Below are 17,661 nucleotides of genomic sequence, written 5' to 3' on the forward strand. Positions count from 1 at the left end.
TGTTTGTTTAACTCTCCAGCTAAAACGTCCAGCTGGGATTTGAGGTGCCACATGTAGCTTCTCAGCTCTATTATGGGGTCTGTGGGCACTGCTGCCCCTCCCTCTGCTCCTTCAGCCGCCTCTCCCAGGCCTGGTACTTGCCCCTCCATCGCCTCTTTGTTGTCCTCCGGCGTGAGGTAGATGTCAGTCAGGGCAATCTGTAATGGCATGGGTCTATGCACATACATGAGACAACTCTGGCAGCAATTATCTCAGATTTATTGCTCAAACACACAAATCATTACAGAGCTCAGTCACTAGCATCATCCTCCAAGTTAGCAGTTGCCCAGACTGAGCTCCACCCCCTCCTCCAACAAGGAACCCCCCACCGTTTCTTCCACTCTTTTTCATGCCTCTCCTGAAGTCTCGTAGAGATCACATCCGGTCTCTCTGTCTCTGATCCAGAGCCTGGGTTGCCAGGCTGCATTCCTTCCTTTCCTTGAACTCTTTTCTCAGAGCTCAAATTACTACTGGAGCCTGCCTTTTCTCCCTCCTCCCTGCATTCAAATCTAATCTGGCTGTCAGTGTTCTGACTCTCTGCCAGTGGAGGCATGAAGTTGACAAGGGTTGTGCAGGCATGACCGGTGACAAAACTGATCTGTGGAATACGAGGTGAATATTCATGGATACAGGTAATCGGAGCCTGAAAGTCACAGGGTTGATTTGGTCTGCACCTTCAAACAGGTGCACCCTCTGAGGGTCCAGTTTCCTGCATCTGCCCTTCTGTGGCAAATCATGTGTGGACAGCCACACCTGATCTCCCACCTTAACCTCGGTGCCAGGTTGTCAGTGTGCATCAGTTGATCTCTTATAGGCCTCCTTAGCACAGTAGAAATGCTCCTTTAGCAAACTCTATCACTGACAGTTCTTCTGCTGCTGGCACCGACAGAGTGCCGGTCAGGGTTGGAAAGGTGTGAGGATGGTATCCATAACTGGCAAAAAGGGGGTCTGCTGTGCTGAAGTGTGAAGAGCGTTATTGTACGGAAACTCCGCCGAGGGGAGTTTGGATACCCAATCATCTTGCTGGTAGTTCACATAGCAATGGAGGTACTGCTGCAACGTGGCATTGGTCCTTTCCGACTCTATATTAGTCTCTGAATGCCAGGACAAGGCAAGGTACATGTCAGAGACATGGCTCCCCAGAGCGATGTTGAAGAGGAAGAGGGGGATAGCGAGCTGGAGGTCTACCAAGACAGGGATTTTCAGAGTGGCAGTGAGAAGGACAGCTTTCACTCCCAGCTGCTCGTCTCCAGCCCCCTCACACCCCCCCCCAATTGGCTTCTCATGTCAGAGGAGAAGAGATAGTTTCTCAGGGCAATGAACCAGAGTTGGCGGAGAGCCCAGTTACTGATAACGAGTACCAGCTTGCGATAGAAAGGGAGGGGGAGCACTCGGGAGAAGAGAATGCATATCCATATGAGTCTGCATGCGCATGTCGCTTAACAAGGGTTAAAGAAAGACATAAAATAAAGAGGGGAAGGGAAGGGGGGCTTTTGAAGGGTTGCCTGTTGGCACAGGGGGTGTAACTCAAATGCTTAAACTTCGTAATGGCAGAGCAGCCTTGGAGACTGCTTGGAGAACTAATTGCTGTAAATAATAAACTGTTTGAAAATACCAAAACGTTTGCTTGCTGCCTAATTAAGCTGAGAGGAAGCCAGACCCTGACAGCTGGAAGCGTCTAAACTCTTCACATTAGATGGCCAAGGGAAACGGTGAAATGTCTGAAGAGCAGAGAAGCATGGGAGGAGTGACTGGAGGAGCAATTGGCGCTGCAAACGACTCCTACCAGGTACTGTGGCAACAAAATATGGAACTTAAATCACACCTTGATCAGAAAGCATTCAACGAGCATAGCAAGCAGCCTTGTAACGAGCCAGGCTGAATGAGCTGGTACTGGATGAAGTGTCTAGGATGCCCCCCAACCTTCTTTGTTTTTTTTTTTTTTTAAATATTTTTTATTGCTTTGTTTTCCAGGGTCAAAGTACAACATTAATACATCGTCAATAACACAACAAAAGCTTTTTTTTTTTTTTTACAAAGTAAAGAAACAAGAAAAAAAGATTCACTTTTTCAAATCCTTTTTCAACATCAACTGGACTTCCCCACATCCTCCATCCCTGCTTTCTTTACAATAAAAATCAACAGCAAATTAAAACCTTGTTTCATGTGTATTTGTATTTTCATCTAATTATTTACTCTAAAAGTTAAACTTTTCTCAAACATAACTTAGTTTCAATCATTTCCGAATCTCAATACTGAAGCATGTTTTTCTCAAAACTTAGCAAATTCTCAACATTCATATAACTTAAAATGTTTTTGTAAATAGTCCTTAAATTTTTTCCAGTCCTCTTCCACTGCCTCTTCTCCCAGGTCTCGGATTCTGCCGGTCATTTCAGCCAATTCCATGTAGTCCATCAGTTGCGTGTGCCATTCTTCCAGTGTGGGTAACTCCTGTGCCTTCCAGTATTTGGCTATAAGAATTCTTGCTGCTGTAGTTGCATATAAAAAGAAAGTTCTATCTTTCTTTAGCACTCTCTGGCCCACAATGCCCAGGAGGAAGGCTTCTGGTTTCTTATGAAAGGTATACTTAAATACCTTTTTCAACTCGTTATAAATCATTTCCCAAAAAGCCTTCACCCTCGGGCATGTCCACCAGAGGTGAAAGAATGTTCCTTCAGCCTCCTTACATTTCCAACATTTATTATCAGACAAATGATATATCTTTGCAAGTTTGACTGGGGTCATGTACCACCTGTACATCATTTTCATAATATTTTCTTTTAAGGCACTACATGCCGTAAATTTCATACCGGTGGTCCATAACCTTTCCCAGTCTTCAAACATAATGTTGTATCCAATATCTTGTGCCCATTTTATCATGGCTGATGCCCCCCAACCTTCTTTGGAATCGTTGGTGCAGGGTTCTCTGCAGCTCAGCTTGCATGAGCAGGAAAGGAAACAGGACAGGAGGGGGCAGGGGAGGCCAACATTCCAGATGACCCACATTCCTGACATGCCAGAGCTGAGAGCTGGCAGTGTGCCCAGAGAACAGCAATCATCTGAGCCAATGCAATTGGGCTCAGGGGGGGGGGGGGGACACACACTCACCGAGTCTTCTTATGTGGAGAGGCAGAGGAGGAGGAGGGAAAGACTGCTTTGTCTGTGGCAAGGCCACACACTTGACAAGACAATGCCCCGAGAGAAAAGCTGTTGTTGATGTGAGCGCAGCATATATTCTTGTGTTTTCTTCTTCTCATAAATTTACAACAGTTTTCTTTTAATTTAGCTTCTTTATTATTTATACAAATTTACATTTGTCAAATTTAAATAAAATAATGTTATCCTTTCCTTCTTCCAGCCATCTGGCTCTAAGACTCAATGCTGAATCGTGTACAATTCACACACTGACTCTTCATATTCTCAGTCAGTCAATTTGTCTGACCCTTACTGATCACATGCCCTTTTATAGTCTCTTGTTGCTGGGCAGATTTCACTATTGCCTAGCAACTTGCTCAAGACTGATTTTCAAGCTCTTTTCAGAACTTTTCTGAAATGCTTTTTTTAAAAAATCATTTTAATTAGTTTTTGCATATATTTTCCAAACAAAACTTTACATCACATCATCCTCATTTTGGCTGTTATAACCTGTGACTTCCGTCAATCCTGTCTAGTGATTTTCAAATTTGTTATCTGATCTTGCATTTTATTATTATAATTAATGCTTTTGAACTTCGTTTCCTAATTATTTCCTTCCTAAATCATTTTACAATAATTTATATAGTCCTCCTTACAAAACATCTTGTAAACCTACAAGCAATGTTACACTAATGCAATTGTCTTTCAAATAAATTATATTTCTTCCAATCCTTAAGGAAGTCCTGGTCTTTCTGGTTCTGGATTCTCCCAGTCAACTTTGCCAGTTCTGCATACTCCATCAGTTTTATTTGCCACTCCTTCTTCTTTGGTAATTCTTCCTGTTTCCATCGTTGGGCTAATAGTACTCTCGCTGCTGTAGTTGTGTATAAAAACAAGTTTTTATCCTGTCTATTAATTTCTGTATCTACAATAATAGTAAAATTGCTTCTGGTTTTTTCACAAATGTATATTTCAACATTTTCTTCATCTCATTATATATCATTTCCCAGAAGCATTTTACTTTCTTACAAGCCCACCACATATGGCAAAAGGTACCTTCGTTTTCTTTACATTTCCAACATTTATTGCTTACTTTATATATTTTTGCTAACTTTGCTGGTGTTATGTACCATTTATACATCATTTTCATTGTGTTTTCTTTCAAAGCATTACACGCTGTAAAGTTTATACCTTCTTTCCATAGCTTTTCCCAATCTTCTAATTGTATATTGTAACCAAAGTCTTTAGCCCAATGTATCGTTACTGACTTAACATCTTCATCTTTCACATGCCATTCCAATAGCAATTTGTACATTTTTGATAATATTTTAACTTTATTGTATAATAATTCCAACTCAAATCTTGATTTAGTATAACCATATTCCTTTTTTTCAAATCCTCTTTAAACATTTCATTAATTTGGTGGTAGTGCAACCAGTCATTCACATATCCTTTAACCTCCTCATATGATTTTATTTTCCATTGGTTATCCATCTGGATCACTAACTGTTCATAGGTGGCCTAGTTTTTACTCATATTTATCTTCTTTACACTCATAGCCTCTGAGGGCGACAGCCACCATGGTGTTAATAATAATAATAATAATAATAATAATAATAATAATAATAATAATAATTTATTATTTATACCCCGCCCATCTGGCTGGGCTTCCCCAGCCACTCTGGGCGGCTTCCAAAAAAAATTAAAATACTGTAATACATCAAACATTAAAAGCTTATCTAAACAGGGCTGCTTTCAGATGTCTTCTAAAAGTCTGGTAGTTGTTGTTCTCTTTGACATCTTGTGGGAGGGCGTTCCACAGGGAGGGTGCCACTACCGAGAAGGCTCTCTGCCTGGTTCCCTGTAACTTGGCTTCTCGCAGTGAGGGAACCACCAGAAGGCCCTCGGTGCTGGACCTCAGTGTCCGGGTAGAACGATGGGGGTGGAGACGCTCCTTCAGATATACTGGACCGAGGCCGTTTAGGGCTTTAAAGGTCAGCACCAACACTTTGAATTGTGCTCGGAAACGTACTGGGAGCCAATGTAGGTCTTTCAAGACCGGTGTTATATGGTCTCAGCGGTTGCTCCCAGTCACCAGTCTAGCTGCCACGTTCTGGATTAGTTGTAGTTTCTGGGTCACCTTCAAAGGTAGCCCCACGTAGAGCACATTGCAGTAGTCCAAGCGGGAGATAACCAGAGCATGCACCACTCTGGCGAGACAGTCCGCGGGCAGGTAGGGTCTCAGCCTGCGTACTAGGCTGCGTACCACGGTGGTAGACTCCACCGTGGGAGCAGGGCCGGGGCAGGAGAGTGCTAGAGTCCTGTCTAGTGAAGTTGCGTGGGATCAATTCCAATTTGTTACCTCCGAGGATTAATAATAATAATAAATAATAATAATAAATTTTATTTATATCCCGCCCTCCCCAGCCGAAGCTGGGCTCAGGGCGGCTAAAAACAATCAAAATTGTCCGACATTCTAAAAACATTCATTATAAAATTAATTAAATCAAATTAAAATCAAATTAATGGCAACCATCAAGCAAAATTCTGTGCAGATTGCCAGAGGAGGGGGTCAGGCTGCGCCCTGACCAAAGGCCTGGTGGAACAGCTCTGTCTTGCAGGCCCTGCGGAAGGATGTCAGGTCCTGCAGGGCCCTAGTCTCTTGTGACAGAGCGTTCCACCAGATTGGAGCCGCAGCCGAGAAAGCCCTGGCTCTAGTTGAGGCCAGCCTAACCTCTCTATGGCCTGGGATCTTTAGGATGTTTTTATTTGCAGACCGTAAATTTCTCTGTGGGACATACCAGGAGAGGCGGTCCCGTAGGTACGAGGGTCCTAGGCCGTATAGGGCTTTAAAGGTTAAAACCAGCACCTTAAACCTGATCCTGTACTCCACCGGGAGCCAGTGCAGCTGGTATAGTACCGGATGGATATGATCTCGCAGCGAAGACCCCATAAGGAGTCTCGCCGCGGCATTCTGCACCCGCTGGAGTTTCTGGGTCAGTCTCAAGGGCAGCCCCACGTAGAGCGAGTTACAATAATCCAGTCTGGAGGTGACCGTCGCGTGGATCACAGTGGCTAGGTCAGGGCGAGAGAGATAAGGAGCCAACTGCTTAGCTTGGCGGAGATGAAAAAATGCCGCCTTTGTTATAGCTGTAATCTGCGCCTCCATAGAGAGGGAGGTATCGAAGATTACACCCAAACTCTTAACGGACGATGCTGGCACTAATTGCACCCCCGCAAGAGATGGGAGTTGCCCCCTCAATTCCATATCGCTCCGTCCCAGCCAGAGGACCTCTGTCTTCGAAGGATTTAACTTCAACCGGCTCCCACATAACCATCCAGCCACAGCTTCCAGACATCTGGTCAGTGTATCTGGGGCCGAGTCAGGATGGCCGTCCATCAACAGATAGAGTTGGGTGTCATCGGCATACTGATGGCAACCCAGCCCAAAACTCCGGACAAGCTGGGCGAGGGGGCGTATAAAGATGTTAAAAAGCATCGGGGAGAGAATCGCACCCTGAGGCACTCCACACACCAAGGAGTGGCGCGATGACAATTCCCCCCCAAGCGCCACCCTCTGTCCCCGACCAGAGAGAAACGAGCACAGCCATTGAAGGACTGTGCCCTGGATCCCCACGTCGGCAAGGCGGTGGTCCAGGAGTTCGTGATCGACCATGTCGAAGGCTGCGAGAGCCAGTGTGGTGTAGTGGTTAAGAGCGGTAGTCTCATAATCTGGGGAACCGGGTTCGCGTCTCCGCTCCTCCACCTGCAGCTGCTGGGTGACCTTGGGCCAGTCACACTTCTTTGAAGTCTCTCAGCCTCACTCACCTCACAGAGTGTTTGTTGTGGGGGAGGAAGGGAAAGGAGAATGTTAGCCACTTTGAGACTCCTGAAGGGGAGTGAAAGGCGGGATATCAAATCCAAACTCTTCTTCTTCTTCTTCTTCGTCTAGAAGAATCAGCAGCCCCGACCCGCCTCGATCCAGCTGCCTGCGTAGATCATCTGTTAGGGCGACCAGAGCCGTCTCGGTCCCATGACCAGCGCGGAAGCCGGACTGGCTAGTGTATTTGTTATGATGGAACTTAAAGAAAACTTAAAGAAAAACAGACGAATTTGAGGACCAGAGCCCTACCTGAATTGGGAAAGGAAAGCTTGACAGAGTTTCAGGAGGAGACAGGACTAACATCGGTTGAGAAAGGGAGGTATTTGGGGGTCAGTATGACCGCCAAAAATGTGAATCTATTTAAGGGTAACTGTGAAGGACGTTGGATTGAAGAGCAGGGGGTTGGGAAATATGGACAAATCTGAAGTTGTTATTGTTGGGCCGAGTTGTTGTGGTGGGGATAACCAATATGCCGATAACCAATGGCGATAACCAATATGGAGTTTTAGGCTCCAGTAAGTTTTTATACCTACTCCATACTTCAATTAGAGATCCTCTGATGATGTGGTTTTCAAAACCTTTATGTACTCTTTTTTTATCATACCATAAATATGTGTGCCACCGGAATCTATTATCATATCCTTCTAAATCCAACAGTTCTGTATGTTCTAACTTCATCCATTCTTTCAACCAGCAAAGGCATAATATAATCTTAAATCTGGCAGGGCGAAGCCTCCTCTTTCTCTTGCATCTATTAATATCTTATATTTTATTCTCGGCTTCTTCCCCTGCCAGATATATTTTGATATTATTCTTTGCCATTCTTTAAATATTGCCACACCTTTAATTATTGGAATTGTTTGGAATAAAACCAACATTTTCGGTAACACACTCATCTTTATCGTTGCAATTCTTCCCCAAAATGATAATTTCATTCTCCCCCACACCTCCAGATCTCTCTTAATCTTATTCCATATTGGTATGTAATTATTTTGAAATAGGTCAATACTCCTGGGAGTTAACATAATTCCTAAATATTTCACTCTCTTAACCACCTCTATCTCTGTCTGTTGCTGTATTTTTTCAGTTGTATCGTAATCAATATTCTTTACAATTATTTTAGTTTTTTTCTTATTTACCGTATTTTTCGCACCATAGGACGCACTTTTTCCCTCCTAAAAAGCAAGGGAAAATGTGTGTGCGTCCTATGGAGCGAATGCAGGCTTTCGCTGAAGCCTGGAGAGTGAGAGGGGTCGGTGCGCACGGACCCCTCTCGCTCTCCAGGCTTCAGGAAGCTATCCGCTAGCCGTGGGAGACCCAGCTCTCCCACGGCTAGCGGAGCGCTGCATTAATCCCGAAGCTTGGGGCGTGCGGAGCTCAGTGCGCCCCAAGCTTCTGGGTGCCGGCAAGGTCTCCGCTAGCCCTGGGAGAGCCCCGTGACGTCGCACGGCTCTCCCAGGGCTAGCGGACCACTGCGCTAATCCCGAAGCTTGGGGCGTGCGGAGCTCAGTGCGCCCCAAGCTTCTGGGTGCCGCAAGGTCTCCACTAGCCCTGGGAGAGCCCCGCGATGTCGCACGGCTCTCCCAGGGCTAGCGGACCACTGCGCTAATCCCGAAACTTGGGGCGTGCGGAGCTCAGCGCGCCCCAAGCTTCTGGGTGCCGGCAGGGTCTTCGCTAGACGGCTAGCGGAGACCTTGCCAGCGCCCAGAAGCTTGGGGCGCGCTGAGCTCCGCATGCCCCAAGCTTCGGGATTAGCGCTCCGCTAGCCGTGTCTAGGCTGCGGATAGCAGCCTGCTTCCTGGAGCGTCGGGCGCCCTGAAGCAGAGCGCCCCTCGCGCCAGGCAGACATCCGCAGAGTGGGGAGCCCTGCAGGAGTTCCCCACAGGGCTCCCCACGCTGCGGATAGTAGCCTGCCGCCCGGCGCGAGGGGAGCCCTGAAGCAGAGCGCCCCGCGCGCCAGGCAGACATCAGCCAGCCCCACAAGCTCGGGGGACAGCAGGGAGGCGCAGCGCCACTATCCCGCTGTTCCTCGACCTGGTTCAGTTTCCCTGACCTGCTTTTGGGGGGGAAATAAAGGGAAATTTTTTCCCCTTTATTCCCCCCCAAAAAAAACTAGGTGCGTCCTATGGTCCGGTGCGTCCAATCGTGCGAAAAATACGGTAGTTTAAAACCAGCCACCTGTCCAAATTGTTCTATCTCATCCAACACCTCTTTAACACTCTTTATGGGATCTTCTATCGTTATAACCAAGTCATCAGCAAATGCTTTTACTTTATATTCATTACGTCCAACTGTCACACCCTTTATACCTTCATTATTTCTTACTGATCTTAAGAAGACTTCTAGGACCGATATGAATAATAACGGTGACAAAGGACACCCTTGTCTTGTACCCTTAGTTATGGCAATATTTTCCGTTGTTACATTATTCACAATTAATTTTGCTCTTTGCTCTGAATATATTGCCTTTATACCATTCAAAAAAGATTGACCCATATCCATAAATTCTTTAACATAAATTCCCAAGAAACATTATCAAAGGCCTTCTCAGCATCCACAAATATTAACATCGCCTGTTTATCCTTCCTGTTAGTCAGATACTCCATTATATTAATTATATTTCTTATGTTATCTTTCATCTGTCTACCAGGAAGGAAACCTGCTTGATCCTTATGTATCATTTTCTTTAATATCCCTTTCATCCTGTTTGCTAGAATATTTGCAAACATTTTGTAATCATTATTCAGCAACGAAATTGGCCTGTAGTTTTTAACCTGGGTTAAATCAGAGTCTTGTTTTGGGATAAATGTTATATAGGCTTCTTTCCAAGTCTCAGGTATTTCTTCCTTTTTTAGAATATTATTCATCACTTCTTTTAACGGTACAAGTAGGGTGTGTTTCATTTCTTTATAATATCTTGCACTAAACCCATCCGGTCCCGGTGTCTTCCCACTCTTCAATTCTTTTATTGCCATTTTGATTTCTTCTATTTCAATTGGTTCGTTCAACTCCTTTTTATTGCTTTCCGTTATTTTCTGCACCGTTATTTTCTGCACCTCTTTCCTCTTTAAATAATCTTCTATACTCCGTATATTACATCTCTCTTTTCTTTTATATAAGTCGCCTTTGGCAGATCCAGAATTTCACCACCCTCTATCCCAACTGGAATCTGATCAGCCAATGCCAAGTGACGACCCTCCCAAGGGACATGGGACACATAGAAAGCCAGAGACAGATTTAATTATCTTTGACGAAGACTCCCCGATGGTACCGGGAATTCAAATAACACCGCCGATGCCGGGAAATCGGGAAAATGCTGCAAATCAACCCCGAGAACAACAACACCGTGCATATCCTAAGAACGGTTGCATCATTACCGAACCAGTGGGAGAGCTGATAACAATTTCCCCACCACAATGAAGCCAAGCCAGTTATGGAACAAGCAGCTTTAACATTATCTCATGGAACATAGCAGGTTGGGCTAACAAACTTGGGGACGAGCCATTTCGTGAATATATAACAGGTTTTTACATAATAATGCTGCAGGAAACTTGGGCAACTGATAACATAGCTCTCAACGGTTACGACGTCTATGAAATCAAGGCCTCTAAACCGCTTGGAAGGGGACAACCGAGGGGGGGCCTAGTAACTCTGGTTGGCGTCACAAGTTATTGAGTGCTCAGTTTTCGAGCAGCTGGCACTGGGGATCACCTTGCACATGGAACCCAAGAGTATTATTCTTGTTTCAGCTTATATTCCACCATATACAGTGCAAACACAGATAGAGAGCACGTAGTGTAAATTCCATAGTTTCCTTTATTCCCTACAAATTAGGAACCCTGGCTCGCCATTTTACCTAATGGGAGATATGAATGCCAGAATAGGCTCAAATGATGATAGCCTGGAAATAAAATTCCCAATATTAAGAGATCTAAAGGAAAATAGCGCCCTCTTTCTAAACCCACCCCCACGTAGACATTCGAAAGATTGCCAAATCAACTATGCTGGATTCTGCCTGGCTTTTTTACAAATAAGTCTTGACCTGATCATTGCTAATGGGGCATTCCCCGGGGACAGAGAAGGCGAGTACACATTCATAAATACAAATGGAGCCAGCACAGTAGACTACTGTCTCACTAACAGAGAGGCCTTCGAATCAATTAAAATATTCACCATAGATAATAGGACTGAAAGTGACCACTTACCTCTTATCATCTCCACTACTGGCCAAAATTCAATTCAGCGTTCTCACATAGAACATGAGGATATAGACAAAGCAAATGATCCAGCATTGCGTAGGAAAAAATGGACACCTGGGATAGCAATTGCAGTTGAGAATAGATTGACTTCACAAACTGCAATTAAGTTAAGATCAAATATAATAAACAATTTATCAATAGACTCCTCCCTGACAGCTTACGAAAATCTCATTGAGTCCTTGCAGGATGTGGTCTCGGTTAACATAAACTCAGCCGGCAAGCCACGCACTGCTAAAGGGTGCGGTTGGTTTGACCAAGAGTGCCACACAAAGAAGGAAGCCTTAAGGAACGCCTATTTGGCCTATAGAAACGCTGGATTAAGCTACTTATCTCAATCTTATTTCAAAATCAAAAAAGAGTATAAAGCCCTTTTGGCCTCAAAAAAAAGGCAGTCCGAACAAAATTCCTGATCCCTACTATTGAATGCCTCACTAAACAATGAAACTAAACTCTTTTGGCAACTGGTCTCCGACTCAATGAAAAATAGTTCCTCAGCCCCCAGCTGTGTCATTCCAGCTCAGGTTTGGGAGAACCACTTCAGAAATATATTTATGGAAAATCCAAACCTCCCTTCCAGCTTACAGGAGGATGACAGGGCAGAATTGTCACTGCTCCCTAATTGGAGGCCGGTTACTGTGGAGGAAGTCCATACATTAATCTGAAGAGTGGAAAGGCTCCGGGGAAAGACTTTATCCCAGCTGAGTTGATTACATCAAACCAGCACTGGTGGGCTCCACTTCTGGCAGCACTCTTTATGGTAGTAAATAACTCGGGTAAGGTACCATATAGCTGGAAACATGCTATAGTAGTTCCAATCTTTAAGAGAGGCCACCCAAATGTACCTTCCAATTATAGGCCTATTAGCCTGCTCTCAATAATTGGGAAACTGTATGCCCGTTTCCTCAGTAGCAAACTGACAACTTTTCTAAATGAACATAATATACTATCTGAAACCCAGGCAGCTTTTCGTGAGAATCATTCAACAACAGACCACTGTCTAATGCTGTCCTTCCTAGCTGAGAAGTATACCAGACCTCTACAGGGTAAACTCTTCGTGGCCTTTATGGATCTGAAAGCAGCATTTGACTCCATCCCCAGATCCCAGCTATGGTCCAAATTGAGTCTGATTTTGCAGGACAAACGACTTCTCTTTCTTATAAAAGCCCTGTACAATGGAACCAAACTGCAGGTCCGATGCGGTCGACAGGGACAGCTATCGAACAGCATCGATATGACTAGGGGCACCCTATGACAACCTATGACAGGGTTGTATTTTGGCCCCCACATTGTTTTGTTTATTCTTAAATGACCTAGAAGAGAACTTAATGGACCCAGATGGACACATTCCAAAAATAGGAATGAGAAGGACCCCTTTGTTGTTGTATGCGGATAACGCGGCCATCATCTCGCGTTCCAGACGCGTGAGGAAATTTTCTGATTACTGTTCTGGAAATGGTTTATCCATTAATTATGAAAAATCCAAAATCTTAGTCTTCGAAAGAAGATTCTCCCAGTCTAAATGGGTGCTGGATGGCCATAACCTTGAACAGGTAAAATACTTCAGTTACCTAGGGCTCACATTCCATCATACAGGATATTGGAAGCACCATTGGCAAACCTCCCTTCAAAAGGCGGTGATTACAAAGCTAGCCATACATAGATTCTTCTTCACAAAGGGCGGCAAATATGTTCCAGCAGCCTTAAGGGTTTTCAACGCAAAGCCCGTTTCCCAACTCCTGTATGCAGCAAATGTCTGGCATAATGGGGACCTGCCAAAGCTAGATGGCTTTCAGGCAAAATTTATACGATCTCTGCTGCAGGTACCTAACTGCGTCCCCAACTCCGTACTTATGTTGGAAGCTGGTGAATGCCCAATTTCAGCTAGAGCGTGGTGGGCTGCCCTAAAACATTGGCTCAGGATTTCAGTGTTTAATCTAGGGAAGGGTCTGTACCAACATTTGACCAATGGGGAATTTGTCAGCAAATGGCAGAAAACCATGGCTAAAAAAGCCACCTCTATTGGTCTGTTCCCCCCCCCCCAACTGTATTACCTGGGCTATGAAGGCACCCAAAAGGTTTTAAAGCAAAGATTATGGGACAATGCACACAGTGACTTGCGATCTCGGTCACACGCAGTCTGTAGTCCGCTGGCAGCAGGAGTTCAATATGGGTATGTCTTTGAGTTAACATCTTACATCAAAAACTTGACAGTACCTAACTATCGAAGGCTTTTCACCAAGGCCAGACTGAATGTCTTCCCCTCTGCAGTGCTGGATGGTAGGTTGAGAGGAGTTCCCTACCTTTGCTCGTGTGCTCAAGACATCGATTCCATAAATCATATTTTGTTACATTGTGCGAAGTATGAGCAGGCCAGGGCTGAACTGATACTACCCTTGCTGGTGCCTTTCCCGGGAAAGTCAGAGGCTCACTATGTCAGGTTCCTACTGGAAGACCGGACAAAAGCTAGAACGTTGGCAGTGGCAAAGTTTTTATCGGTGGTTGCAAGAACAAATGAGCCCTATATTCCAAACAAAGTGCTTGATTAACCTGGAGGTAGGCTGTATGAACTCTGTATTGATTTGTAATGTTTTGTTGGGTCTCTGGACCGTAATAAAGATAGTTGTTTATATAAGTCCCTGTAGAAGTCCACAAATCCTTTCCTGATTCCTTTCGGATTCTCAGTCTCTTGGTCATCCACTTTAATTTTATTAATTGTGTTCTGTTCTTTCCTTTTTTTAATCTGCCATGCCAACCATTTCCCTGACTTATTTGCAAATTCAAAACTTTTCTGTTTCATTCTCTTTATATTCCATTCAACTTCTTTATTAATTATCATTGCAAATTGTGTTTGAAGCATTTTTATATTCTGTTTGACCTTTTCATGTCTAGGCCTAATGATTAATTTCCTTTCATTTTCCATAATTTGTCTTAAAATCTCTTTTTTCCCTTTTTCTCTCATTCTGTTTTTAATTGCATTTTGTTGAATAAAGAAACCTCTCATTACCACCTGTAATGGTTCTAGGGGTTGCTCGTGCGTAAGCCGGTGCCCACACCTGGCTGGGTTGCTTAAGTGAACCTTTTCTGTCCGGACAGCCACTCACCCGTGGCTGTCTCAATCGCTGGCAGAATCCGTCAGTGGGCGTTTCTTAAACTTCTTCCAACAAAGAAGTTCTTTCACGCCCAGTCTCCTCCTACTCTCCCTGCGCGGAAGCCTTCTGCGCAAGGAGGGCGTAGGCAGCGGAGGACCCTTCCTCCCCCCACTGGTCCCCGGCAAGGAGTCATGTGACCCCCTCTCAGATTCCCCCATCTGCCCCCCTTCTCCACTGGAGCTAAGCTGATTCCCTTCCCCAGAAGATGGGCTGCCTCTCCCAATCCCGGGATGCTCTCTGGGATCCCTCTGGAGCTTGCTCTCTCCCTCCGGCACTGATGGCAGTTCCCTGACATCCACCTCCTCCTCAGGACCCCTCCCACCCCCGGCGTGATTTTCCAACACAACCTCCTCTCTCTCCTCGGCTGACGATGCGGGGAATCCCCTGAAAGAGCTGTCATCCTCTTCTGAGGATTCAAAACCAGCCTCCCATCCGCTCGGATCTCTTCCCGCTGGTTGAACCTCCCAGTCTGATTCTTCTCCCTCGGACACCTCCTCTCCCTCCTCTTCGGAGGCAGGAAAACCCACAAAGTCCCCTTCGTCGTCTGTGGGTCCAAATTCTTCCTCCCAAAATCTAGCTAATGGTTTGGGCTTACCTGGGAACAAACTGTGGAATTCTTCCACCAGATACTCGTCAGTGATTGATTCAGCCGGGACCCACGTGTTTTCCGACCTGGGTTCCCCCTCCCAGGCTACCAAGTACTCGCCACCTCGAATCGAGTATTTCCGTGGCTTCGTTACAGTGTTCCCTCTACTCGACTCGCGGGTGGGTGGTAACCCCTCCCTCCCGTCCCAGCAATTCCCGCCCCTCCCTGTACGGTTAAAGTAGGGACCTGTGGAACACCGGATGTATCTTCATGCTATCAGGCAACTTGAGTTTAAACGCCACTGGGTTCACCTGCTGCATTACCTCAAAAGGCCCCAGCCGCCTAGGCTGCAACTTCTTGCACCCTCCCTTTAGGGGCAACCCTTGGGATGACAACCACACCCGGTCTCCCACCCATATGGCCTCCGCCTCCCGACGGTGCCTGTCCGCCTGCCTCTTGTAAACTTCCTTGGCCCGCACTAAGTTCAGCCTAAGTTGCTGGTGTAAGGCCTCCATTTCCTCCACAAACTGCTCAGCCGCAGGTACGCTCCATCCTTCCTCCCCCCGCCCCGGGAATGCCCTGGGGTGACACCCGTAATTGGCCATGTCTGTTGGTTTCCGGGTGCATCGCCGTAGAGAAGCTCACCTCGACCTGTAGCAAGCTCATGAGTTTCTGCCAAAACCGGGAAGTAAATTGTTTCCCGCGATCCGAGATTACCCTCAAGGGATCCCCATGCAGTCTAAAAATGTGATCCACAAACAGTCTGGTTGTCTCCTCTGCCGTTGCTGCATGTGAGCAAGCTACGAAATGGCACATTTTTGTCAGTAGATTGACTACTACCATGACCGCTGTCTTTCCCCTTGACTTGGGCAGATCTGTCATAAAATCAATGGACACCACCTCCCAGGGCCTTTCCGGTGTGGGTGTGGGTAAGGGTTCCAGTAACCCCGCGGGGGCAGCCCTTTCCCCCTTAGCCCTCTGGCATCGGTCGCACCCTCGTACATATTCTCGTACGTCTTTCCTCACCTTTGGCCACCAGAACTGCCTGGTGACAAGTAGCATGGTCTTGTGCTGCCCAAAGTGCCCAGCTGTTGGGTTGTCGTGGAGTTGTTTAAGTACCTTCCCCCTCAAAGTCTCCCCTGGTACATACAGCGCCCCCTTATAGTACAATAGCCCTTCCTTTCCTCGAACCCTCCATTGACTTCCCCTCCGTCCCTGAGTTCCCTGATTTTTGTTTGAGCAAACTCATCGTCTCTGATGAGCCCTGCCAGTTCTCGTTCCCCAACCAACGCTCCCCCACACACCCACCGGTCCTCGGGGAACACGTGCCTGGTCTCTGGTGGCCCCTCTCCTCCCATGTACTCCGGTTTCCGGGAGAGAGCATCTGCCCTTATGTTTTCCTCTCCCGGCACGTATCGGATCTCGAAGAAAAACTTGGCGAACTCCTGGGACCATCTGATCTGTCTCTGGTTGAGCACTCGCGCGGTCCGCCAGTATTCCAAGTTCTTGTGGTCAGTTCGGACCTGGATCTTGTGCCGCGCCCCTATCAACAGATGTCTCCATTGCCGAAATGCCGCATAGATGGCAAGCAGTTCTCGGTCATACACGGTGTAGTTTTGTTCTGACTTACTCAGCTTCCTTGAGAAAAAGGCACACGGCCTCCAGTTCTGCTTGTCCCCGGGCTGCAAAAGGACCGCTCCAATGTCGCGGTCGGACGTGTCCGTCTCCAGCCTCATGGGCTTCTCCGGATCCACATGCAGGAGCTGCTCTTCCGAGGCAAACGCCCTCTTCAGTTTTTCAAAGGATTGCTGCGCTCCCTCTGTCCACGCAAACTTCTTTTTGCTACTAAGACAATCCGTTATGGGCGCTGTCAAGTGAGCGAAGTTCCTTATGAACTTCCTATAGAAGTTGCTGAAGCCTAGGAACCTTTGCACATCCTTTCTGTTTTGGGGGGCTTTCCATTCCAGCACTGCCTTCACCTTGCCCGGATCCATGGCTAGTCCCTTGTCTGACAGCCTCTATCTCAGGAACTCGACCTCCCTGGCGTGGAATTGGCATTTTTCCAGCTTGACCCACAACTGATACTTCTTCAATCTCTGTAGCACCTCCCTGACGTCTCTGACGTGTTGCCTTTCATCGTCCGAATAGATTAAGACGTCATCCAAAAAGGCTACGCAATTCTTGTACAGCCTGGGCCCCAACACGTGGTGCATGAAGGCTTGAAAGCAGGCCGAGCCCGATTGTAATCCAAATGGCATCACTAAGTACTCAAAAGCCCCCAGGGGGGGTGAACATGGTCGTTTTCCATTCGTCCCCCTCCCTTATCCTAATCAGATTGTATGCTCCCCTGAGGTCCAGCTTGGTAAAAATCTTCCCCTGCCTCACACGTGTCAAAATATCGTCAATCCTGGGCATTGGGAAAGTCACGGGTTCTGATACCAGGTTCAGGGCCCTGTAATCCACGACTAGTCTCGGCTGATTAGTCTCTTTTTTGTCCACAAAGAACACTGGACTGCCCCCCACCGCCTTAGATTCCCTAATGAAACCTCTCTTCAGATTCTTGTCAATAAATTGCCGCAGCTCCTGCATCTCCCGGTCGGACATGGCATA

General features: G+C 46.4%; 1 long non-coding RNA gene across 1 annotated transcript; it reads left to right on the forward strand.

The window, feature by feature from the left end:
* The first annotated feature begins 560 nt into the window (after nucleotides 1–560).
* On the forward strand, nucleotides 561–7,944 carry LOC144326363 (uncharacterized). The gene is made up of 3 exons (XR_013391491.1): nucleotides 561–671; nucleotides 1,683–1,828; nucleotides 7,127–7,944. It is a non-coding gene; the product is annotated as an uncharacterized LOC144326363 (long non-coding RNA).
* The last annotated feature ends 9,717 nt before the right edge of the window (nucleotides 7,945–17,661 follow it).

The sequence above is a fragment of the Podarcis muralis genome, chromosome W (assembly GCF_964188315.1).
Source record: "Podarcis muralis chromosome W, rPodMur119.hap1.1, whole genome shotgun sequence".
Classification (NCBI taxonomy): Eukaryota; Metazoa; Chordata; class Lepidosauria; order Squamata; family Lacertidae; genus Podarcis; species Podarcis muralis.